The 16,085-nt window shown below is 41.5% G+C and overlaps 1 protein-coding gene across 5 annotated transcripts in view; it reads left to right on the forward strand.

Moving 5' to 3' along the window:
* SGCD (sarcoglycan delta) overlaps positions 1 to 16,085 on the forward strand; it is a 371,727-nt gene that overhangs the window by 39,231 nt on the left and 316,411 nt on the right. The window contains exon 1 of one of the 5 annotated variants that reach the window (XM_026118558.2): positions 10,737 to 10,854. The exons of the other annotated variants lie outside the window; for them this stretch is intronic. The gene's annotated coding sequence lies outside the window, so the exon portion shown is untranslated. Of the gene's footprint in view, positions 1 to 10,736; positions 10,855 to 16,085 lie in introns of those variants that run through there. 5 annotated transcript variants of the gene reach the window in all.

A 16,085-nucleotide genomic window follows, 5' to 3' on the forward strand; every position in this document is an offset into this window, starting at 1 on the left:
TGGCGCAACAGGGCGCTCTTGAGTAGCTCCCAACCTGGAGGAATCCCTCCTAGGCTCTGCGTTCCACCAGAGTCTTTCAGTTACTGCTGCACTTTCATTTCCTGCCTTATGGCTTGCTTAAATCAAATTAAAGGTAAGAGCAGAGTTCCAGCTGATTTTTAGTTTAAGTCTGGTCCTTCATCATTTAAAGTCTAAAACACCCCGTAGGAAGCTAATGCTTTATGTAGACCAGCTGCAGTCCTATTTGCTACACAGATGATAATAAACCCTTCCTGAGATTAGTGAAGGTTCCTTTCTAAATAAAAATATCACTTTGGGAGAAAGCTGTCTTTTTTTCACTTGCTAGCGCGCATAGTCAGTGTCTCTTTCTACTTGGATTTTGGCCAGAGCTCTGACTCTGGGCTTTTGCCTGACCCTTACAGGTTCTTACTAAAGTTGCTTGAGTTGTGCATGGAGAAGCTGTGCGCAGTGCCCTCAGGGTGGGGGGAAAAAAGAGAGATTAATAAGCTGCAGTAAGACATAGTCCTGCTAAGGACTTCAGTTTATCAAAAGGACAGTAACAAAAAATGGAATAATGCAGCATCTGCTTGAACTGTAGATGCGCTTTCTTTTTAAATGTGGCTGGGGAACTCACTGTGTTAAGAATTGCTCTCCCCTCTCTCTTCTTTGCTGTTTATAGATATTGAGCACAGTTTTCAAACTTGGACCTGTTCAGTCTAGCATGTATTTGGATAAGTAGCCAGCCTCTAAAATGAAGGAGGAAAAAAAAAATACTCTTGCTGTGTTAGACTTGCAAACCTGCCTTGCACCTCAGCCTCCTCCCTGAACCTTTTCCCCAGGGTGATTCTGCAATTTTGGAGTTATGAGGAATTGAATCCCCCCCCCCCCCCCCCCTTTCTAGAGAGGTGTACCAGACCCTAGCAGCACAGCTAGTGAATAATGCATAAGGAGTTTATTTGCTTGTGCGTGGGTGAAATCTTCACTTTCCATCCAATATTGCTCATGTCCTTTCTCTTGAATGTGATCTTTTTCTGCCGTGTCTTTTTCTGAGCATCTGAGCAGAACGTGAATTCACTTGCCTTTGACAGTGAGTGGGATTTTCAGACTTGGTGTTTTACTCACTTCTGAGTTTGGCTTGATACCTGTTGTTTTGTCTTACTTTGTTCCGTGTTGTTGAAGGGTGTTGAAACACTCCGGTGGTGTTGAGCTGTGCAAATAGAGCAGAAGCCCCATGGTGGCAGTCCCTACTGAGGAGTGGGGACAATTGAGGATGCTCTAACTAGCAAAAGCAGGTCAGAGAAATGCAGGGAATGGTTGTGGCTGCAGGCACAATTGTTGCAAAGATCACATCTGTTAGCAGTTTCTTTTTTGCCTCCAGTCCCATGGCAGCTTGCAGACACTGGAATGCACCTGAAAATCAAGTTGGTTGACTTCTTGGGAGATCCACCTGCATTCCAGCACATGGAGCTGGGCCCTTTTCATTAACCTGGTAGTCAAACTTGGATATGAATGAGGAGAGGTTGTGACTTCAGAGCTGAATGGGAAAGAGAAGCTCATTTTTTAGCATGTGCAGAATTAATTTGATAATATTTGACACCAGTCAAGAGAAGAGAGATGTATTCAAACTGAGAGAGCAAGAACGCATTCCAAGCTTTTTTCTCTTCTGCATCTTCCAAATATGATGAACATTTTTTCCCTTAGCTGTCATAGTTCTCTAATGAATACTTTTCCTCCATTGCATTTTTTAAAATGAGATTCTCTCCATAACACAATCCAGTTTAAAAATAACATTTGTGACGTACTTTCTAACGGTGGCAATTTCAAAGCCTATAGAGATGGCGTTGGAAGAAGCTTCTAATCTAATAATGAAATGTGTACGGCACACGCAGAAAAGAGAAGATGAGCTGGAATCAGCTTATTTTTCCTTTCTTGTCTCCTGTTTCTATAGCTATTTCTGGTATCTTCCCCTCTTAATTGCAGGGCAGAGCTGAGAAACGTGGAATTGTAGTTGTCATAAAAACTAGAAGAAAAGGTCTGTTTCCATAATCTTGTAGCTTCTTCTGTTGCAGAAGCCTACTGAAATCACTGCATCCTCATTGCTGAAATGAAAAGTACAGTCTGCTTCATCTCTAACTGCTGTCAAATGTTTAAGTTCTCCTTTTTCCCAGCACTTACTCAGAACACATTTTCAGTTCAGCTAGGAACGTTATTAGTAACTGATGAACAAGCCTGAACGCTGAACGTGGTGAGCAATTGACGTTTTTAAAGTTAATCATAGGAACTTTTTCATCCAGAAGATGCTGAGGCTGCGCTGGATGCTGATATACCATCTGACACCAGCAGTGAAGAGTGCTGTACAATGTCAGTTCAAGATGAGTGGCTACAAAACAGCAAAAAAAGGAAATACGACTCCCATGACACTAAGTCATCATTTGAGTCAGGCAGACTTTCCTGACTGGAAGACTGTTAGCAAAAGACAGTCTTGGTGATATCTGCATGCTCAGAGCACTGTAGTTTTAAGTACTCTTCTTAGCAAATAAAGCAAAGTTAAGATACACATTGGTAAGAAACTTTCCAACTAATAAAACAAATTGTATCAACTGCTGTATTTTTCTTAGTATGATAGTGTATTTCTGGAAAAAGAAATAAGTTTGATAATAGCTTTAGCAGAGATGGTAGGGATTTTGGCACAGTTTATAAACTTGGGAAGAGAGAAGTGGAGAAGAGATTTGCAAAAAGCTATTGCTGGATTTAGAAATGCAATTAATTTAGGGACAATTGAGCTCTTAACCCCATTTGTTTCTCTTGAAACTCTGCTTTGATTTCAAAGTCCTGCACAATGTCTATACTGCAGGCACTGCTGTACTTATAGCCATTTTATCCTTTGCTAACCAAGGCACTAAGACCTGGCTGCTGCTACTGTTTCCTTGACGCAGATATAGCACTTTACTGTTTGAATAATTGAACTGATTTCAGTATGTCTACTAGAGATATTAAATTTTACCAGCACCATCAGCAAGAATGTCAGCAGTCAAGCTGAGGAGTCTGGATTCTTTTTGCTCTACCTTAATGTTTGCGATTGGACAGCCCAGTAATAGGAAGCAGCAAGGAAGATTTTTCTTGTTGAAAGCAGAATTTACTCTGGCTTTTTAGCTTTGACTTGGTATGATTTCAGATAGCTGTGCCACTGTTATTTTGCAGGCTACCCTAATTCTCCTAATCTTTGTTGCTTTTGACTTAGAAATTCTCCATTGCTCTTAAAGGGCTTCCTTCAAACATAGGACGTTTACTTCTTGGTGCGATTGTTTAGCGGAGGGCCCTGTCTGCTCTCGCTGTTCTGGTAGCAAATGTTATTTCTGGGCGCTCTGGTCTTAAGTGTTATTTACACACACACTTCAGATGCACTGATCCTGCAGCAGAGAAGTGGGAAGAGTAATTGAAAGGGTTACACTTATGCTTAACGATGTCTTTTTTAGTGTGCACTGGAATGGACTGCTTCTCTGACACAGATGATGTTTGAAGACAAACTGTTACGGATCCCAGGTGCTTTCTAATGTAGCTGTTTTCCCCCAATTTCTGTTTTGGTCAAAACAGACCTATTGTGAAAAATGATTTTATTAGCAACCCTCTTCCAATACTGTGTAATCGCTTCATCTGTATTTAACCTTCAGCTACTGAGATGTTTGAAAAATATTTCGCTGTAGTGACTGGAGTGGTGATAAGACTGGAGGCTTTCAGGCAATGTTCCAAATGGCTTTTCACATTCCCCATGGCCGTGCTTGATGCGAGGGCTAAGGGTCCTTGCAGAAGCTAATACATTAGCCAGCATCCCATTTTTCATACCTAGCTAGTGGTCCTGTAGGATTGGCAGAGATTCCTATCTGAATTATACTGTCTCCATGGGAATTTCTGCCTCTTCTTTATCCTTGACAGTCTTCCATACTTGGAATTGACTTTAGCTGGCATCTTGCCCATGCTTCGCAGTGTATAGAGGATGCTCTTCAGCTGAGCATACAAGCATAAGAATATCTCTGTTCTTGTGGGTTGAAACTATTTCTCTCAATGAAACAGCAGGCTTTAAATCTATCAATAAACAGTGTCGTCATATGGAAACAAACGCTCTCCTTCCCCACACCTCAGTTACAAAGGATAGATCAGATTTTGTTGGGTATGGCTATTTCATCTGTGAACTTTGGGATGGTCTAAATGGATTTGTAACAGTATTATGAAAACTTTAGGCATTTAATTGTATCATTTCTGGTGGGCAGACAGCTTTGAGTTTATTAATATTTTTATTAGTATTTATGAGCACTTACATTGCATAATTTTATGTCACATTGCACATAGCAGAAGAATCTATTGGTTGCACAACTGGTCTGTAAATCATAAAATTGCAGCATGGAAGTCAGTTATTTGTATAGCCCTGAGTAAAATTGATTGTATTCTGCAAACTGTCTTTCAACATTAAGCCATACATAGAAGACTTAAATATTCCTTTTTCCTGTTCCTTTCCTCTCTCCACTCCTTATCTTAAGATCCCAGCTAGCACAAGGTAGTAGTTAACACTTGCTGCCTTATTGATGGCAGTAACTATCCAGAACCCCACAAGCCAGCAAAGCTGATTGTCAACTGAAGGTAGAAATACCATATGCTCTCTTATTTTGCTTGGATATTTTGTGCAGTTAAGGGGATTTTATGCATGGCCTTTAATTTCCAGAAAACTTCACCCCTGGAAATCCCAGAAAGCTAGCTGCATCCAGAAGTGAACTTCACCGTGCAAGTGCAGTATATCTGATGTGGTTGGGAAGCGAAAGCATGGTACAGATGTATGGTGACTGCACAGATAACTTTTACGTGTGCAGTGAGTTCTGTGTGTTCTAGGCATCACTTGGCACGCATTCATCTTCTTGTTTCACCATCCCTGAGGGCCGTCCAACCTGTGTAAGACCTGGAGATGACCCACCTTCCTCCACTGGCTATAGAAGGAGCTCAACTACAAATCCCATGAATTCCCAAGGGGGGAAAAAAAAATCTCACCTGTTGCCTTATAGAAGAAGTTCTTTGTTTCGTCTCTACAGATGTCCTAAGTGAGTGTGATCTCTTTTTGTATTTAAAATTCATCAGATTAGAAAAGTTCTCACATACTCTTTTTTTTTTTTTTGAGTCTAAGGAAAAGTCCTAGAAGTAAACAAATCTAAAGGATTAATAGATATTTCTGGATTTCAAGCTTTATAATTCAATATTTGTTGGTTGTTTGGTACTTTTATCTGGCCATGCTGAGCATCTTTATTCAGCATCTTCCATTGGATTCTGCTGGGCTCTGTGGGAATTGGTGAGCTTTTGCAGTAATAATGCCACTACTTTATTTCTGCACTGGTATTTTGGGAGATTTGTTTGGGGGCACATCTTCCAGGAATTTTATTCAAGAGGCAACAAAGAGAACACTTATCTTAACAGAACCACAACTTCACTGTCAACTATAAAAGAAAAGCTGACTGATTCCATCTTAGATTAAAAGTCAGCTGAGAATAGAGACAAATATTCCCGTAGGCAGAGGGCATCACTCTGAAGAGTAGTTGTTGAAAATGCAAATGGCTGAATGAGAGTTAGATTTGATTATTTTTTTATTCACAAGCACTGTGGGTTTTTATGCCCCAGGTCAGCTCCTATGAGATTTACAGAAAAGATTTCTGGAAGACCTAAGGCAACTTTCCACATACCATCTTCAAAATCCTTCCATTTTCTTTGCAGGCAGATTCACTCTTGTGAAGGACTACTTGAGGGGAATTGATAACAGATGCCAGTATGGCCCCCTCACATTGCATGACAGCACAGGGCAAAAACTGGAGAAGAAGAAATGAAACTTTTTTTTTCCTCCCAGCTCAGAGCTGTCACTTTAGCTCTTCCAGTTGTTAAAGCATCCTTGAAAGGATGTCATATCTTAATAATGCCAAACAATGTCTTGACCATAGCTTATATAAATAGGCAGGAGGTAATAATCAGTTCAGAACTCCATCAGGAGGCCATCAGTTAGATGAAGAACAACTGACCTTTCATGAAAAGCTTTATGATTAGAGCCCAACTAAATAAAGAAGCAGGTATGGTATAGAATAAAATTGGAAAGCAGCATATTTCCTTCAAATAGGAGGAAGATGATGCTGGGACTGAGTTTCTTTTTATCTTAAGGCAGAGCAAATGCATGCAAAATCTACTGTTCAGGAGGTGGGTTCACCACAGCTGTCTTCTCAGAACAGTGATAGAATTAATTACTGTTCTCCTTAAGTTTTACTGACAAAATGCCCATATTAACTGGCTAATTTGGCAAAATAGTTGATTTCTTATGTTACCACTTCCCATTCAAGGCCTTCCATAAGTTCACAGCACTGGGATTTGTTCCTTTAATATTGAAGTTGACATTTTTCTTTTCTTACTATTCCACCTAAGTATGTATCCACATACACAGATCCAGGTGTCTGGAATTAAAAGCCCTAAGGATGAAGGTGGTGTGGGTAATCAAGGGAAAGACCTTCATCAGAAGCTTACTTTGTGAGCCAGGCTCTGGAGGAGAGTTTATTCCTTCTACTTGCTTGTCATTTCTTGTTCAGGGCATAAGAGACAAAGGATAGAATGAGAGGACAGATTTGAAGAAAATGAGCATGATGAGGGAAGAGTAAATGTGAGGGAAGTCATAAGCTGGGTAGTGATCAGTTTAAGGACTCTGAGATTTGGCATATTTTGAAGGAAGTAGCCAGTAGAGAGTCCTACTGATAGGCAGGCAAGAGCAACTCTACCTGTAGGACTTGCAGGAGGAGAAGAATCTTTGTTTAGCCTAGTTGTGGACAGCATTGAGAAAAACCTCTTGAAATAAGATTTGCAGCAAACTGTTTTCACTGGTGGCCTCTAAAGTCTGTCCAGTTTTCAACCCCACATTTGAAGAAAGAAAAGGAAGAGGATAGTTTGAAGTAGTGGTCTGATGCCTTTAAGGATTTGAATTCAAAGGGGAGGGCAAAGAGAAAGATTCACAAATTCTATTCATGACATTTTATCTCCAAATGTCAAGTGCTAAAGCTCTGGAAATACTGCTTGCATGGTGGATGCAGCACTGCATAATTGCAGCCACTGGAGAGTTAGGAAAATCTGTACTTTCTGGCCTCTCTTTTTTTAAAAAATAAAACTTTGGAAGCACATATATACTAGTGAGTACATATGGAGCTAAATCTCAGTGCAAAGTACTGAGATTTCAGGGATGAAGCAGAGATGCTTCCTCTGGCACTATTCCTTTTGATTGCAGAGGTCTGCCTTTGATGGCACTTGCTCCTACTTTTCATCTGTTGTGCCCATGCCTGAATTCCTGGGGATAAAGACCATCAGCTGCTGCTCTGAAACCAGGGAATATGCTTGGTTAATTTGCACAACAGCAGAAATAAGGATAACCATTTTCACTACCTTTGTGTGTACCAATGTACATTACTGTAAATGTTTAAATAGCATTTTAACCTAGAAGTCTAGAAGGGTTTTAGCTCAGCTGACTTCAAAGACTTGCATTCATCCTTGGGCAAGGTGTGTGACAGTATCAGTTTGTCTGCATTGCTGGTATGTCCCAACGTTGTTTGGGTTAAGTTTGTAGTGCTGTCAAAGGTAGGACAAGTAGACAGCCCCAGGTTGGCTTTATTCTTCATGCTGTACGTATCCACATGAGAGCAGGGGTGTCGATATGTAGGGGTAGCCTCTACTGTTGTGTTGCCCTGCCTACACTGCCTCTGTTAACAGCCAGCTAGAGCAAATGTGTTCCTGCAGTGAAGTCACAGCTGTGATCATAGCGCAGACAAACCCCTTCGAGAATTGTTTGTAGGGGTGAAGATGTAAGGAGTTAAGTTTCCATCCTTGTTATTTGCTCTCCTCTATGGCTGTGACAGTACAAAGCAATGCCATCATTGCTATTGCTTCTGTAGATGAAGATTCCTCAACAGTTTATCCGCTGAGGTTACCCCATTTTTAAGAGTGATCCACTTGTCCTTGGTTAAACATTTGGTCAGTATTTGACTCTTCTGGTTTTAAACTGTGACCCAGAGAGGAATGAGTCTGTTCTTTCCTCAGTCTTTTGGGACCCCATAGAAATGCACCTACATTTCTACAGGATTGAGGTTTTGTCTGAGAAAGAAACCAAACTGGAAATTGGTGCCTGAGGGTCTCCACCCTCTCCGTCTTTCCCCCAAGACTCTGCGCATCTACCTGGAGAGAGAAACTCCCTTCCAGAAATGGCTCCGGATTGTTCTCGGTAATATTATTCAAAAGAAACACATGGGACATGCTTTCCTGGTGTTGGAGAAAAGCCTGTTTGTGTCTACTACATTAGAAAGATTGTTCAAGACCAGTTCATCCCTGTGTGCATTTGCCCCCTATGATTCTGCTGAGGTTGAGGGGTTCAGGGAGGTCTGCTGGCTGCATTGCCAGGGGCTGCAGCATGCACCCAACTTCTCCAAGATGCTGGAGGTCAGAGAGGCATACATATCTAATTTGCTTGTCTGAGCAGGTGGTTCTTCTGTGTTTTGTGTAAGTAGAAAGTTTTCGCGGTGGGTACCAAACTTTCAAAGCCACAATATTGATACTGCATAATTTAAATAAGAGAACTGAGCTTTTTCACTCTGCAGTTTGCATTATGCAAAAGTCTGAGGCGAAGAGGGTGAAAGCGCGTGTTGCAGGCGCTCTCCTTTGCAAGCTCGTCAGCATGACAAATCACCTGGCATACAGTACAAATTACAATAAGCTTTCCTAGTTGTTTACCTTTATATGATCTCACAGCTTGTTACTTTTTTTTATTTTGTGAGACAGTTTTGTGTAAATACTAGCTTACCAAGAAACATTGTTTCTGTGCAGCAAGAATTTGGTTGCTAAGTGTTGATCTCGCTTTGGAGCAGTTCCACGGTTTGGAACAGTGTAACCCCACCACTAAGGATCATCCCAAATGTGTGTTTAAGGCCTCGGGTGTAGAGAGCTTAAGCAACTGTTCTTTTAAACTCATTGGCAAATTGACAGGAAATGTAATTATATATTTATTAAAAGCTATTTTGCTAGCAATTTTTCTGGTGCATATACTGGAGGAAAAAAATGCACATTTTCTTGAGCTAAATATTTAATGATTTGGGGTGAGTTTTGTCCACATCCCAGAAAAAAGCCTGATGACAGTACAAGTGCCTTTTGTTAGTCTTTTCCAGATATCTTTCACAACTTGCCTTATGCTAACCTTGACCTTATAGGGCAGCTCTCTCCTTAGAGATTTCCCTTCCTAAAGTTTTAAGGGGTGTGTGTGTATGTATGCATTTATAAATCCTGGCTTTCACTTTAACTTTGGTGAAAGTACTTTGTTTTCCTTCAGCTCCAGCAGACTGGATTAAACTGTAACAGTATTGAATGCGCTTGTATAGCATCTTCCCTTAGGGATCTAAAACAATTTTCTCACCACTGCTAAATGCTGAACCTTCTCTATGTAAGTAAGGTTCTCTTATCTGTGCTGTAAAGTGGAAAAGTTAAGAAAGAAATGTTGAATACAATATATGGACAGTTCAGGAGAGAAAGGGGTAAAATTTGTGAGCTCTTGCTTTTGCACAATGTTGTGTATTCACAAAATTGTCCTTTTCTTGACAGGAAGGAACTTTTTCTAGTTATAACATCTATTCTAATGTGCCAAAATGAAGGGCAGTATTTACACACACAGCAGCATAGCCACCCTTTCCATCAGTCTTGAGTATAGCTTTTTGATGGTTTAGGAGTAGATGTGTAAAATAGGGAAGAAGAATCAAGAGCCACAATTTAAGCAAATGTGGAGTGTGTTCCTTATCTGACCTCTGATCTGTTGTCATGGCGTGGGCTCCAGCTTCGGGGAAAAAATGTAAAAAGAAAATGAATGTGCATTAAGCAAGAAAAGGAGGAGAAAATTGCTCCAGTTTGCAGGTGCTTGTCTGCTGTCCTGTGACGTAACCTCTGGCTGAGGCAAATGCGAGTGCTGCTGGGCGGTAAACGAGTGAGACCTGCTCATCTGTCATGCCGAGCAGGGAGGCTTGGACAGATGATGGCAAGGGCAGAAGATCTGCCTCCCGGAATTTCTTCTTGTGCAAATTCTGATACAAACTTTCCATGTGTATTTTTTTATTATTTTTTAAAAAGGAGAGTACAGTGATATTAACCATCGTTTGTTAATTCTGCAGTGGTTATGTTCTAATAAACTATAAAAAGAAAGCTGACTACAAGAAGGTTGATGGCTAGGTTAACTTACACTGTAGTGGAATCATTTTAAAAGAATCTGAGCAAAGAAAGTAGATTTATATAAAAGTACATTTCTATTACTTCTATTACTTGTGCCTTTGGCATATTAATTTCTTGCCCAACCGGGGCGGGGGGGGGGGGGGGGGAAACTAGTTCGGGAAACACTTTTGTTTCTGTCTCTAATATCTGTACCCTTCAGTATTGCTTCCCTTTGTTACTTTTTGAAACAGCAGTAGTTAATTAAGAGATGTAACTGACTTGTGCTCCGAGTTTTGACTGAGAAAAGTTTACAGGTGGTAGTGGGAATTGTGTGATCTTAAAAATAATGTCTGATTTTTGTGCATTTTAATATTCAGGTGAAAATTGGTGTTCAAGTAGGGTGGGGTGCAACCACCCACAGATGTCTTCGTGTTAATTGCAATTTCTGTCCATTTTCTTTTTTTAAGCTGGAAACAGTGGAAGATAAAACTGGATGCCTGGGCCAGTACAATTTTTGGTCAGTGAAAGAAAGCTACTTTGAAACAAGGGAACCAGACTATGTGTGCAGTTAGATTTTTCAAAAGACTCAAGATCAGTCTTTAAACACCACAGGTACGGCAATATATTTTAAACCTGCTTTTTGTTACGCTTTTGTAAGACCTTAGCACCTGGTGAACACTTAAGTGAAGCTACTACTTAGTTACTTTGAAAGTCTGGCTGGTTGTTTTGCTGCTAAAATGGAAGCAGCTTTCTTCTAAATATTTGTCCCGAAGGGCCAAGATTTAAGTATTCTGTATTCCCATTACCTTGAATGGGAATTTTTCCTGACTAATGAGTTTAGTGTTTGACTTGCTGACGGAGCCAGATGCTTCTTCTGTGCAGTTCCATTAATTTTTATCCTGCTACATGTGTATTCCTAACTGTCCTAAGCCAACGCATGTAAAGAGGTCAGAGGAAGGAACTGATCCGGAAGGGGTATATTCAGTATTGTATGCTTTGAAGCTATGGGATTGAAAGACTATATCGTCTTGGATGTGACCTTCAAATTGATAAAATGAATATATAACTTTTAAGAGATACATGATCAAATTGATGATTTATCGCAGTGCTTTGTTTTGCATACTTCTGAATTCTGAAGTCAAGGCCTGCGTGTATAATAGATGTTTTTATTTTCTTTCTTCTGCAGCTCAGCTTTGCTGACTGCACTCATTTGCTCCCTTGTCTCTGTAGGCTCTAATAAATTGGGGAGTTTGGGCAGACAGCTCCTTAGGCAAGGGCTCTCACTAGGCTGGTAATACTGTTGAGATCTGCCTAGACTATAAAAGGCTCAGAAAACAGGACAAGCTTTTGGCTGGGAGGCAGAAGAGAAGTGCAGTAAATCTGATGTCCCCTCTTCTCCCCTTTTCTTGGGTGTTTAACTAGCATTAGGAAACAGAGCAGGTCATTTGATTCATAAGCAAAAAAAGTATTTCTAACTCAGAGTCATAGGATGTCTTCTGCTGGTAGTGCTTGCACTGATGTTATGATTTTCATGATATTAAGCAGTTTTTGTAAATACCTTAGCTGTCAGAGTGATGTGATAAAGCAAAAATCTGAGTTCTTATCACAAAAAGAGATATTTGCCCAAATATTTGGGGAGAACAGCTTGAAGATTTGACAGGTTTGTGCTTGAATATGGGGGAAAAAAAAAATCTCCAAATAAAGACCCTCACACCTTCCATTTACATGATGTCACTGTAACTGCCTGGTATAAATGTCCAGAGAACTGCCTGGTATAAATGTCCAGAGAACTGCCTGGTATAAATGTCCAGAGAACTGTTTTATAATTTCATGTTTATTAAGAGAGTATCTTTCACCAACTCGTGCTTCTTTGCTCTCAAAGGCCTGCTTAACTCCTTCTTAATGCTGTAACATTAGAGGTCAAAGAAGAGACCCTATATAATACAGCACATAATAATCCATCTAGGAGCATCTCCATCAAACTAACATTTTTTGATTGACTGGAGTACTTAGCTTTATTTCCTATGATTACCTAGACACTTGCTACTTGAAATCATGCTTCCTCTCCATTCGAATACTGTCTGCTGGCAAGAGCCTGGGGTTTGAAAAGGAAAGGTTCAGAGAGATGAGACTTGCAGTGCACAATAGCCCTAATATCCTCACAGAAATACAAGCACTGTGGTCATGGGAGGAAGAATTGTGATTCTCACTTCTTCATCTGTAGGGAGAATAGAGGATCTTTCTTCAAGATTTTAGCGATTTGTAGACAGGACAAATCAGCTCAGATTTTGTGCTGTTACCATGGTGCTATCTTCAGCATCCATTCAAAAAACTCTATTACAAACTAAATCGAATAACAGGAGCAACAATGGGAAGAATGAAAACCGAAGGCCGAATTCAGGGTACTTGCGACTTAGTGCGTTTTTCTCCTTTGCCTGGTGACAGGCTGCTGCACAGGGAAGGGGAACAACCTTCTGCTTGTCTGTGGGTGACAGGACAAATAACAACGCACTTAAATTGCAGCAAGTGAGATTTCTGTTAGACTTGCTAGGGCAGAGATGGTGAAGTACTACCTTAGACTGCCTGGGGTGGTTTTGGAGTCTCCATTGCTGTAGGCTTGTAAGAACAGGTTAGAAAAACATCTGGCTGGATTTGATGTCTCTAGAGTTTCTCCTGCCATGGGGCATGGAGATGGACTAGGTGACCTCCCAAGGTTCCTTCCGATTCTGTTCTCTGTGATCTCTAATCCAGCACTTTTTATTACTTATCCCTCAAAGGCCCAAAGGTGACCGCGCTGTCATGCTTCATTTTTACCCTTACAGAGTCTTCCTTGCTGGATGGCTTTTACTCATTCTGAGAGACTGACTTCAATTATTTTTTGTCATGTGATTGTCCTTTTTTATAGACTCAATATGTATTTATTTATTTTCAGTCTGTCCCCTCTAGGCCTTTTCTCCCTATTTTTTTAATGAATCCTTCTCTTCTCACCTCCAATCTTTTTGACTCAAAATCTGAGATCAGTTTTGTGGGTTTGGAATCTCTAGTCAGACTATGAGTTGGAAGAACTGTTAAATACCAATGTCATGCTCTGTGTTTTAAGAGACAGGAATAAGGATAACTTTTGCCTTGTCTAAATAAGATAAATATGGACAAGAGCAGATGGTGAGATGGGCAGTTGTTTGGGACAAAGGCTATTTTATTTGTTTGCACAGGACTTGGTACATTGGCCCTGAGCCTTGACTGGTGGCTGCTCTGATAACCTTAATTAGGATGGGAAGCATGTGAGATACCAGATGTACATGTACTTGCTCACTTCTTTAGGGTCAAGTTCTGTTTTTGTTAATAAAGCTCCTGCAGATGCAAATGGGAGACTTGCTTATGGGAAGTACTGTAGAATCTAATCTTAAACACCACCCCCTTCCCCCCTGCCAAGTACATAGCTCTTAAGAGTAGTCTGGAGGGACAGTGTCTCCAAAGGACCATAAGTATGAAGTGATCATAAGCATCTGTGGTCAAATTTAATAAAATGCTTAAGGAACCTCTGAAATTTAAGGCTCTGGATTTAAACACATTCCTTCAAATGGGTAGACTTGTACTTTTTTTGTACTTTTGAAAGGTAGGCATGTGCTCAAGTGACTTCCAAGCGAGGATTTTGCATTTGAGTTTAGGAGATACGCTAACAAATTTCAGTACTCCCTATCTGATTAGGTTAGGAAGTGACTCGAAATGTGCATAGGCAGGTGTTTGCCCATTTATATGTGAGTGCAAAGGACCAGTCTGCTAGTGGCATTGCGACAAGGGTAAAAGGTTTGTGCTCTAAAGTGTTAAACAAGATGATTTAAGAGTGATTTAAAAACAACAACAACAAGAAAGCATAGAAAATGGAAAGATAGCCAAAATAGTGGGATCCTCCAAGTGATGGGTTTTTATTCTTGTATTGTAGCAGCAGTAACTACCCTACACAACTGCACAGTCTTCTTTCCCTGACACAGCTGGATGTTTCACAAGCTGGCATGAAACAGTAGGTTCCCATTATATTTGCCCCTTTTCATCTCTTCCTGAAATTGAATTAAATTTGTTCTGTTAGTGCCGGGTGATGGTTTTTAAGTGGTTGCCTTGTGGGTTAGCTTTAGGGCTTCCCCAGCTCTTGATTCGGGTTAGTAAAGTGGAAGATTGCACAAGGAAAGCGAGGCGTCAGACCAGGGCGAGGTAAACAAACATCCAGCTTTATTGCACGGCAGTTTTCCAGTTCCGCTCCAGGATGCCTTGGTCTGTGAAACAGCTGTGTTAATTCTCCATGTGTCTGAGTGTAATTGCTATAATCAAAATTACAGAGTGGAGGTGCTTTGAGCAGTCCCTTCCGTGGTGCCTTCCAGACTCCTGCAGGCTGTGCTTGCAGAACGCGACACTCGGGACAGGCCATTTCAGCAACTGACCAAAACTTTGTTGGACTTGTGCCCCTTACTCTGTCTTTGAATTGACAGCAGGGGGAAAAAAAAAAATTCCCTGGAGGTGTCTTGCACCAGGACACAACGTAGTGATTGACCTAAATGTTTTATATTCACGTAAATATTTTATGAGCAGTTAAAGAATGCAGATTTGCAGCAGTGGAACAGAGGTGGATGCAATATAGAGGGTCAGAAGGACAGGGTACTGCCATGCAGAATCGGTACCAATCATTGCTTGTCTGTATTACAAGGGCAACGTATTTGCAGGGTTTTTAAGTCTAACATGTAGCAATATAAGCTGTGCAATTATCAATGTTCCTTCCCTACCACCTTCCTTAAAAGTTGACTAGCAGGTGGTGATAGTTTTTTGAGGAGTTGGCTTTTTGTAACTAATTACGCTGTGCAGGCACTGCTCTGTCCGCTCTGAACTGCTGCTTGCTCTGTGGCTGAGTTTGACTCATGATATTTAATTGTGCAGTTAAAGAAACTTTAGGGAAATCTTGTTTTGGGAGCTCCAGGTTGCAGGAGTGGCCGTTTCTGCTTGAATCTGTGTGCACTCCAACAGGTCTGGTCACTACAACCCACAGACCCCTTCAGCAAAGTTTTCAGAGGCTGAATTGGAAAAGCATGTCTTTATGGGAACTTTAATTTTTCAGCTCGTGACCACAGCTGCTGCATTACAGAGGTGTCGAATACCATATGTCCAGAAGCCCTGTCATCTGGATTTCAAAGTCAAAGCCATATTTTAAGAGACTTGCCCTTTTCATCCTATCTGGTCCGTGGGGGAGCATCACTGGGACTGAAGCCCTGCCTGGCCACATGGAAGCAGCATTCCTGCCTGCCTTTGCCAGGGACTTTGAGTTTAAATCTATTTTGGGCCTTTAAAAAGGTCAGGCGAGGCTGCCAGCCGGAGCCTGTGTCTAATTCCATGCTGCTGGAATTGCGGAAATGCAAAATCCCCCATCTCGGGCTGGAGGGCAGGGAGCGAGGGTGGGACGGGGTACTTCCAAAGGCGTGGGATGCGGCCTCGTGGCACGGCGCTTGCGCAGCGGGATGCGAGGAGGCACATTGCCATGCCCCTGGGCGGGCTGGGGCACTGCACTGGGCGGCCTGCCGCGGGGTCGGGCACCCGAAGAGGCTGTGTCTCGCTGGGCCCATTTGCCAGGAGAGGTCATGATGACGTCCCTTAATTTATCTTCGCTGTCGTGGCTTGCAGAGGTGAGCCGTACCAGGCTATTTAGGCCCCCACGTCTGCAGTACTTGGGCACGTGTTAGGCAGCAAGGGGAGGGGAAGCAGCCGTGTATTTTTGGGGTATGGACTGAGGCTTACTGTGCCGTTGTCTGGCGTTGGGGAGCGGGGAGAAGCTGAACTTGCTGCCTGAAGGATCCCTTCCT

Source organism: Dromaius novaehollandiae, chromosome 15, assembly GCF_036370855.1.
Source record: "Dromaius novaehollandiae isolate bDroNov1 chromosome 15, bDroNov1.hap1, whole genome shotgun sequence".
Lineage (NCBI taxonomy): Eukaryota > Metazoa > Chordata > Aves > Casuariiformes > Dromaiidae > Dromaius > Dromaius novaehollandiae.